This window comes from Ixodes scapularis, unplaced genomic scaffold (assembly GCF_016920785.2).
Source record: "Ixodes scapularis isolate PalLabHiFi unplaced genomic scaffold, ASM1692078v2 PGA_scaffold3__209_contigs__length_174095766, whole genome shotgun sequence".
Classification (NCBI taxonomy): domain Eukaryota; kingdom Metazoa; phylum Arthropoda; class Arachnida; order Ixodida; family Ixodidae; genus Ixodes; species Ixodes scapularis.
The window spans coordinates 55,444,489-55,454,928 of record NW_024609868.1 but is presented as its reverse complement, the minus strand read 5'-3'; the positions used below and the strand labels follow the sequence as shown (position 1 = coordinate 55,454,928).

Genomic DNA, 10,440 nt, shown 5'->3' with positions numbered 1-10,440 from the left:
ATGTTAGGGTAAAGTACAGAAAAATAACTTTTTTTTTTTAATCTGGGGGCACTGAGGTGAGTTTCGATCACACAGATGTTATGGATGCCTGTCTTCCACAACACTCTTGCTTTCAGAGTCCTAAACAAAAATCTAGGTTTCAATTGAAAGTTTGCTAAATTTTAGTTTAAACGGTTTATTTTGGGGCCTGGCAAACTGTAGGAGTTCTCTACGAGCTTCACACACGGCAGGGGAAAAGTCTTCGCCTACGGAAAACGTGGTACCCTTGAACTTGTAAGCTTTCCCTAGTATTAAGTCTTTTTGCTTTGTTGATCAAAACTTTACAGTGATAGGGCATTTTTTATTCGGGCCGAAACGACCGATCCTGTAGGCGCGTTTAATGATGCCAGGTTCTAATGGTAAACCAAGTTGTGCAGAGCAAATATCGAGAACAAGCTTTTCTGACTCAGCCCAGGTCTTCCCCTCTTTTTCTGTAAATCCATAAAAAAAAAAAACAGGTTTAAGCGCCGCTGTCTGTTCTCGCTATCCTCGCAACGCGTCCCCAGAACAGTCAACTCACTTACGACTCACGCCTGACGTTTGACAGTGCTTGAGTAGCTGCGGTGATTTCTTCTTTTACATCCGGTATAACAGTCTGGTGCGTCTCAAGGGCTGCCACCCTAGCTGATAATGATGCAACGATAGCGTCACTTTTGTTTAGGTCTTCCCGAAGTTGTCTCAGAGTGACAAGCATTTCAGCCTGATCTTTCTCGAGGCCTTGAACACTGGACACTACAAGATTTAGTTGCTTTTCTTGTTCTTTTGACATTGGTCCAGGATTTTCCTCGATGTCACCGAAAAGGAGTAGCTGTGGAGCTCCAACCTTCTGAGTTACAAAGCAATGAAGAGAAACAATGAATATGTACGCTTGGGTCGGGCACGACACCGCAATCCTAAATGGGTTATCGTCTTTGTAACATTCAAGGTATGATGGACCAACCTGAAGTAGAGGGAACCATAAGGCCAGCATTCCAATGGCAGTGTCGTGCCTCGAATGACGGTTTGGTGGAAGCCAGTCAAGCGGTCCCGCGCCTCTTATCGATGACCGTGGTTGCGCGCTCAAAAGCGAGTGGACGTCCGTTCCTGGCGAAATGGTCGCCGCGGAGAAGGCTGGCTGGTAGGTGCTCGTCTTGTTCAGCGCTTCGGGCTCCGGAGTGTATCCGTCGATGGTAGTCGTCGTTCCTCGTAGTGTCCTCGGCGCCGTGGACAGCAAGGTGGACAGCAAGGTGGTCTGGAACACCTGAAGTAGAGGGAACCGTAAGGCCAGCATTCCAATGGCGGTGTCGTGCATCGAATGATGCACGACACTGCCATTGACCTGTCATATCGCTTTTAAAATTTCTCCTCAATGTCAGCGTTTTTGATACTGTGCATGCTGTCCACCCTTCAACCTGGATGGGCTGCAGAAATCTCTTACATTGTTATCATGTTGATATTCAATTAGAAACGCTAAAAATGCTATAAACAGCCCCGTGGACTGCGAGCTAAATCCTGGTTTTTTATTTTTGTGAATTATCAGATGTTTAAGCAATTCCTTCTCAAACAACAATCGCGTGAATCTGCAGCTCAGCCAGGTTGAAAGGTGGACCGCATGCGCAGTATCAAAAATGCTGACGTTGACGAGCAATTCTAAAAGTGATATGACAGGTCCTTGGGGGATATCATGTGCTTGTTCAGGGTGACCTCGAATTACGCCCAGAAACTGTGTAACCATGGAGTTAGTTGAAAATTAGCGATGACTTTGAGCTGAAGGAGCACCATTCACGTGATTCCTTGAGTGCGGGCCGGGGCTCTGGGGAATACTGCAAATTGTATTTTGCGTTATAATCGTAACTTCTTCGTTGCACAGGGCTTAGCGGACGGGGAACACGGTTTACGAAAACGCGCCACCAGGCGAATGCAGCTCCCGGAGTTCCTGTGATGGCCAAACCGCGGCGCCACTGCGTAGGCTTCCCTGTCGTACGTCCATCCATTCAAGAGAACTACTGTTCTCTTTCTATTCAACAGGCCCCAGACCATAAAGATCAGACATACTAACTCTAGAGGAAAAGGACCGCCATTTTCCCATGCATTCTGGCTGCCGCAAGTGGCGGAGTATGCAGGCAGACCTTCGGGGTCCCACATGGTTACCAACTGCCTTCGATTTCACAAATATATCATCAGAGCAGTTTCATGAACTTCAACAATCCACGAACTTACCGGTGGAAAGATAATCGCGTTCCTTTTGAAGCTTTCTTTTTGGATAGCACGCAGATGTACGGCCTCCCGTCAACACTAAACTAAACCAGATAACCGGCTTCGGTTATCTGGTTTAGTTTCGTATTTCCGGGCGCGAGTGGCCGCCAGTGGCCGCGCCCGGAAATACGAAACCGTGCAACTACCAGATTTTCGAGATTTCGACAGAAGGGAAGTTAATGCAGCGTAATGAGTATGCTGCTTTTTATGAACCTTAGAACAGCTGAGAATTTAGTTTGCAACGTTAAATTATCACTGTTTATATTGCTGAGAGTTTTCAGTCTTTGCGATTACCATTGCGACTGTCGTCCTTCATCTGGCAACATTGGTTTCTTTCTCTCGTGTTCTGTCGCTCTCTTTCGCGATCTTTCACTCGGGACCAAAGATGTCGGCGCGCGGGATTTGCCACTCCTCCTCACCCACCTTTACCCCCCTGCCCCAGACTTCTATGCGGGTATTTACCGCTACAATTTCTAGCGCTCGAGTTGGATATGTGCTATTGGTTACCATACTAGTAGTGACCTATTCTTTGTGTACCCTTGTACCTAGCCACGCTGTCCCCCTATCCGGTGTGTGGGCCAAAAAAGTAAGAGATTACAACATACGCCACTTAAAAAAATATAAGAGGCAAAAAAAAAAGAATTATTATAAAAAAGTTAACACTTTAAATCGGCGTGGCAAGAGCAAAACGACATTTCCGCGCGTACCGAAAGTTCCGCATTTCACAATGGCGACGCTCTTGCAGAAAACCGTGCATGGAAAACAAACACGTGAAAAGGGTTCGGTCATTCACGTTTCTACTTTTTTTTCGTAGCTCTTTAACACTCGCGCCACTCACTCGCGCGGTGCGCGCGGCGCGTTTCGCGTGGTGAAGTTTTCAGCGCTTTTTAGCGGAAAAGTTTGTTTTTCTTTTGCACCGAGTTTGTCGCTATGGCATTGCCACACTCTTCAGGGCCGCCCACACTAGCGAGAAAACGCGCCCGGCGCGCCGATAAATCGGTTAAGCGGGAAGATAAAGGGCGTGTCTCTGCACGTGCTCGTGGCGCTGACTGTGCTTCGGCGACATTTTGTTACTTGCCGCGATCGGCGTGCCACGCGCGTTTTCTCGCTAGTCTGGGCGGCCCTTTACGCAAGGTACTGCTCTGCGAGATGGTGCAATAACCACACGAAAAACTCGGAATGCAGATAGTTGCGGTTTCCGACAGACGACAAGTAAGCCTCTGAGGTTTTGTAATTTCGAAATCGGAAATAGAAGCATAAAAATATATATTTTGTAATCTTCCCGGTAGAGCGGTCAAATAGATCAGGTACGCGAACCGGCCGGAGTTCAAAGCTTTGCCCATGACACGGTGTAAGATACACTCTTTAGGTGAGGTCACGGCGGGGCTGAACGCGCGGCGCGAGGAATCAGATAGTGTTCGTTTGACGGGCATCCAAAAGTCTGCATTATTCCGCGGCCACCGTGCCCGCGGCTGACAGTGTCTCCTGCGGCCAAACGGCGAAACTGTGTGAGAGCGAAAGAAATTATCTCGTTGCCATGACACCCCGGTACACCGTGGTCTTTCTGCACGAGCGACAACCTCGCTGGAGCTCTGCACGTGTGGAGCACGAGGCGGCACGAGCCGTCTTGGCCGTGCCCACGGGTCGACGAGTCATCTGCCGGCGCCACTTGAAACCATCGTGAGAGAGAGAAAGAGGGAGAGTGAAAAGCGAACTTTATCTGCATTGCGCGAGGAGCGCGCTATCGTCACCTGAAGAGTATTATCTTACACCGTGGCCCATGAGCAAGCTGCACGAGCGCCGGCTGTGCAGCGCTCACTTCAAGAATACAACATTTGCAAGCCACAGAAGGATACGTTTGCGGCCGAATGCTTGTCCTTCGGTTCCAGTAACCGACCCAAGATTGAAAGAGTTTCTTCCTCCAGGTGAGCTTGTCTTGGCACAATATTCAGTTACCGCCGTATTCGGAAACCTCACTCAAACTACACTCAAACTTAAGGGCCCCTCCACTTCCTCGAGGAAGGCGCGAGGGCCGGCGCTGGCCAATCGCGAGGACGGATCCGCCGTCGCGATTGGCCAGCGCCGGCCCTCGCGCCTTCCCCGAAGAAGTGGAGGGGCCCTTCATTCTAAGTGTAGTTTGAGTGAGGTTTCTGAATTCGGCGGTTAGTTTCGTATTTGGTTTGGAGAAGCTGATCTGTTAATGCTATATTATTCAGAATTCTTCATGGGGAGCTGCGACTCACCTTCATGCCAGCCCCAGTTCCGGTAACTATTGTTTCATATTAGTTTCTGAACTATAATTACCAAGCTAGGAACGGCCTTCTTTTTATACTGATGTGCTCAAATCTATTGGCATAAATTTAGTATAAATGCATTGACTTTTTTTCAGCTCGCCCGTCCTCACTGCCGTGAACTGTCACCTCTTTGCAGGAGGAGGCGCAGGTTGAGCCCCACCTTGGTGAGAAACCCAGCTTGTACTTGACGGGTTTTTCTAGACATGAAAGCAATATGGAACGCGCAGCGTCCGTTTACTGGCTCTATCGGCCAACCCTTCATACTGGTAGCGCCATATTCCATTTAGTGAACTCACAAGATGCATTCATCCCTTTTTTCCAGCTCGCCCGTCCTCACCGCTGCCAACTGCCGCCTCTTTGCAGGAGGAGGCGCAGGTGGAGCCCCACCTTGGTGAGGAACTGAAGTTTTACTTGACGGATTTTTCTAGACATGAAAGCAATATAGAACACGCAGCGTCCGTTTACTGGCTTTATAAGGTAACTCTTGAAATCGGTGGCATTATGTTCATCTTCAGTTGAAGCTTAATGTGAGTTCAATTTCTGAGTAATTTCCTCTCTCGAACAGATATCACTCTAGAGACACCAATGGGAGCTGCAGCCTCATCGAGGTCCCCGGCTGGCACGATGGCAACCCCGAAGAGACAAGGCAGGCCGAAGAAAGAGTATTCACCCCGCACAAAACATACCTTAGATAACCTAAAAAAATCCAAAAACCGATTGCGCAGGAACCTTTCGAAGGCATCACAAAAGCCTGATTTTTCGAATCTGACACGACCTCAAGTCATCCAGGGTGGATCAAAATTTTTATCCAAAGGGGCACTGGCCGGACCTTTTGAAGGTGCAGCTGTACTTGCAGCCAATGAACAAGTTCGGACGGAAATGGGCTGACGAATTTAAACCATTTGTCCTTAACCTTTACTTTTAAAGCCCCAGGGCTTACAAGTACCTCGCCAAATGCCTGAGCTTGCCATCGGTTCGATCTCTCAAGAACTGGCTGTCCCACATTGCCATACACCCTGGGGTTGCACCCAACATCATCAAGACTGTTGTCGACAAAATTCACGATTGGCCTCTGAAAGATCGCGCATGTATTCTAATGTTTGACGAAATCGTTCTAAAAGAAAATCTCTTCTATGACACTAAGTTGGATATGGTGTATGGCTTTGCAGACAGCGGCAAGGAAAGAACCCGTGATATGGCAAATTCAGGCTTAGTTATGATGCTGGCGGGTATTTCTAAGCCCTGGGTGCAACCATTGGCTTTCATACTTTCAAAATCAAAAGCATCCCCAGAATGTCTCCAGGATATGATGACAGAGGTTATTCAAAGTCTGAGTTCCGGCGGGATCTTTGTGAAAGCTGTCGTGTGCGACCAGGGGGCCAGCAATTGCACTCTTGCACGCCGGCTGGGTGTCACACCAGGTCATCCCTTCTTCCCTGTCGGTGACACCCAGGTCTACTTTATCTTTGACACCCCTCATCTGCTCAAGTGTACACGTAACAACCTGCGCAAGCATGACCTCCAAATTGACAGCGAATTGATCAGATGGAAATACATTGTGGATTCTACAAAAACAAGCACCCTCTTCGATTACGATTGGCAAAAAAACTGACCGGCAGGCACATTTATCAGACTCCATTCGGAAATATGAAAGTACAATTTGCTGCGCAGGTTTTTTGTGACACTCTTTCTGTTTCCCTTGCAACCCTCCTTTCTCTAAATGAGCTGCCCTCTGAGGCTCAGGCCACATGCAATTTCCCTGAGCACATGGACCACATTTTTGATCCACTGAATAGCTCATCTTTGGAATGCGGTTAACAAAAAATGAGATTCGCACTAAGCTCTTGATCGGGACATATCAATTTCCTAAGGGAAAAAAAACTCATGGATTCCGAAGTGGCAGTTCCTGTCGCCACGACGGCCCCACACAGTAAGGGGATGGCAAATTACCATCAATGCCGTCCTCTTACTGTGGGAAGACCTCAGCCTGAACATTGACTTTGATCACTTACTAACAAGACGGCTCAGCCAGGACCCACCGGAAAACTTGTTGGGATTGGTGCGGCAGCACAATGGGTGTAACGAGACGCCCAATTCCTACCAGTTTGTGGCAAGCCTGAGGCATATTTTTCTTGGAAAGATGCTTCAGCTTTCCAGTAGAGGAAACTGTGAGGCAGGCGCTGCCACATTGCTGGTGGAATTGAGGCACCTTCCGGTGTCAGCTGCAGCCAGCCACCAGCCCGAACCACTGACAGCAATTGAGACCGATGAGCTCGACGTACCCGATGAGTCATATGACGACCACAGCCAAGAAAATGTTGAATACCACTTTGCCGGGTTCCTGGTGGAGTCGTTTCTTAAAAAAATGTTTGTGCCATCTTTGCCCGGACTTGTTGAGTGCTGCAAGTAGGATGCTCACCTCTGAGGTACAGCTTCATGCTCTCCTCCAAGCCAGCGCTCCTGGGTCGATTTTCGGCTCTTTCTGTCCCCCATCAGATGCATTCTTTCAGTTTTTTAGAATTCTTGAACGAACGTTTCTTCAGAAGGTCAACGAGCACATTAACTTGCCGAAGGTTCCTGAACGCATGGTACATTGCCTGGTTCCTCATTCCGAAGAACAATTTTGCACCAAGGAATGCGCGAAGCAGTTCATCAATCTTTACGTCAATGTGCGGCTACGTTGGCATATTCGCCTGTTGAACAGGGAACTCCTAACAAAGCGTGCTCTTAAAACACCAGCGCAAAGAAAGAGGAAACAATTGGCACCTTAACCGCATCAATATTACAGTTTATTATGATTTCTGCACGCTGTACTGCAGGTAGGGAATGTGTTTGTGTGAGATACATGTTACAGACCGGAGGTTCGCAGTCGGAATCTGTTGACAAACTTCCTTTCTAGATCGAAAACAGTCATCTCATTTTACGTCGGATTGGCATTACGCTGTCTAAACATTTACATATAGACATTTACATTTAAACGTCGACCTTTGCTTCGCCATTTTTTTTTTATTTCAGTCTGTTCAGACAATACATTTTGTCTGCAGTACCAAGGCAAAAGACCAGAAGGTCTGACGAGGCCTTGGTACCGCTACATAAATGAAATATTAAAAAGACAATGACACTCGTCGACAGCAGAGCACACTAAAACAAGAAGCGCTCTTAAATAAAATGTAATGAATAACAAAATATACATATCAATGACATTTACATAGTACACATGTTTTATACTATAAAACTATACTATAATCCCATAACACAAAAAGAAAACCTACACCAAAAACAACAACAACATATATAGCAAAGAGGATAAAACCAGATATTTCAGACCAGTTCGCAACATTTGTGGACAAGAGAGTTTCTTTCACTATGCTTTTGTATTTGTTTAGCGATATATTTGACATAATAAGTGTATGAACATAACTATGTGTATTAAGGAAGTTCGGAATTTGTAATGAGAGCGTTTGTCTGCCCATGTTTGTCCTGATTTTGGGGAGTATATACTTGTCATTTCGAGTGTTGTAACGGTGGTCGGGTCTAGTGCATGCAGATGGATAGCCAGGTTCTTGAAGTCTATGGCCATGGAATATGTAGAGTGCTAGTTTATAAATGTAGAGATGCTCAAAGCTGAACATTTTATACTTCTCAAAAAGCGGAGCTGTATGTGCATCATAAGCAGAATTTTGCATTAGACGAACAGCTTTTTTTTTGTAATAAATGCAGATGTGTGATATTTGTTTTTGTCGTCTGACCCCAGACAAGAAAGCAATAGAAAACCTTGGTATATATCAGCGCATAATACAGTTGGTACTTCAGCCATTCCGGTAAAAGATGCTTTGCAGGTGAAATTAGGCCTATTGATTTTGGGATTTCGTTTCGTATTCTATTTACGTGGTGCGTCCAATTGAGGCGTTTGTTAAACCATACTCCAATAAACTTATGATTATCAACACGCTCAATTTGATCTCTTTCGAATTGCAGTTAAATGTGAGTATTGTGGGGGCGATTTATTGAGGAAAAAATTGCATATTTTGTCTTTTCTGTATTGAGAGATAAACCGTTAGCCACCAACCAGGATGAAAGTTCAATTAAATATTTGTTTATTGTGGTCTCTAGTTCGCTAAGATTGGCCCCAGAAAAAAATGCATTTGTATCATCGGCATACAGTATTAAATCTTCGGTAAATGGTATATTATGTATGTCATTTATATAGACGAGAAACAGTAAAGGTCCCAGTATCGAGCCTTGTGGTATGCCATATTTTGTTAACCCTAGAGGCGATTTTATGTTATTATAAACCGTATACTGTGTACGAGATGTAAGGTAACTTGTAATAAGCTTATGCGCAGTCCCGCGTATGCCATATGTCTCGAGCTTTGAAACGAGTATGTCATGTTTTATGGAATCAAAAGCCTTTCTAAAATCGATAAATAAGCCAATTGTAAGACATTGTTCTTCAATATTACGTAATATTTTTTTTTAATGTGCAAGAGCGCTAGTTCGGTAGTTTTCCCCTTTTGAAAACCATACTGTTGCTTGATATGACATTGCACCTAGAAAAAAAATTTTGAAGCCTTTCATTAATTGCTTTTTCAATTACTTTTGAGAACGACGGCAACACTGATATTGGTCTGTAGTTTCCTAACTCATGCTTTGAGCCACCCTTATGATTGTTGAAACTCTCGCTATTTTTAATAGATCAGGAAAAATACCACTTTCAAATATACAATTACATATATGAGTAAGAGGAATTGAAATAATGCTAGATACAAGTTTAATAGGTGCTACTTTAAGCTCGTCCACCCCGCAAGCTGAATTGTTTTTGAGGGACATGATGAACGTAATTATTTCGTGCTCAGTTACTGGATAAAGAACAATTGAGTTTGAAATATCATTTTTTAGGTACTTTCTGTGGTCACCAGGCTGACTTGTAGACGTGGATTCACCAGCTGATAGGAAATGAGTGTTAAATCGTGTCGCTAGTTCAGTTCCAGATAAAGATTCCCCGTCTATTTTTAAATCGGGTAAGCTGTTGTGATGCGGCTTAAGTCTAATGATTTCGTCAACAGTTTCCCATATCTTTTTCGGATCATTTTGCGCGTCAGCAAACTTACGTTGAAAGAAAGCCTCTTTTGTTTTTCGAATATCGGAGTTCAGGCGATTTCTATACTTTTTAAAATCCGTTAAAATAGTAGTATCTCGAGTCTGAACAAAGCGATCGTACATCCTATGTTTTTCACCTACCCTACGGAAAAGTTCCTGTGTAATCCATGGCGTTCTAGTTTTCCTGTTGGTTTTTTTTCGATCGTAGAGGAAAAGATGTCTCATAGGAATCCTTCAGTGTTTCATAAAATAGGTTGTATGCCTTATCTGGATTTCTTTCCCACCGGACATTTTCCCAGTTCTGTTCTTGTAATAAGGCATAAAATGTATTCAACGCCTCTTCCGATATATAACGATATAAGCGTGAAAGAGGTTTATTATTAACTTTTTTTAATTTAGGCAAAATACAAAAAATGGGCATGTGATCGCTTAATTCAGCGGTTATGACTCCGGACAGTACGTTATCTAGGTGGAAGTTTGTTATGCATGGGTCTAATAATGTAGATGAAGTGGCTGTTACACGGGTGGGAGTATTGATCCCGTTGAAGCATACAAAAGACTGGATAAGAGTAAGAAACTCTACTTGGTGTGTGTTTTCAACGAGTAAGTCGACGTTTACGTCACCAACAATTATCACTTTGAGACGGAGTGAACTTACATATTGTAAAACAGAGCAAACAAATTCAAAGAATGTACATTTGTTTCCATCAGGGGGGCGGTACAGGGTAACAACAAGAATACCTAGACAGCTTATCGCAATACATTCATAATT

The 10,440-nt window shown here is 44.9% G+C and overlaps 1 pseudogene; it reads left to right on the top strand.

The window, feature by feature from the left end:
- The first annotated feature begins 4,521 nt into the window (after nucleotides 1–4,521).
- Nucleotides 4,522–8,557, top strand: LOC115333083 (annotated as a pseudogene).
- The last annotated feature ends 1,883 nt before the right edge of the window (nucleotides 8,558–10,440 follow it).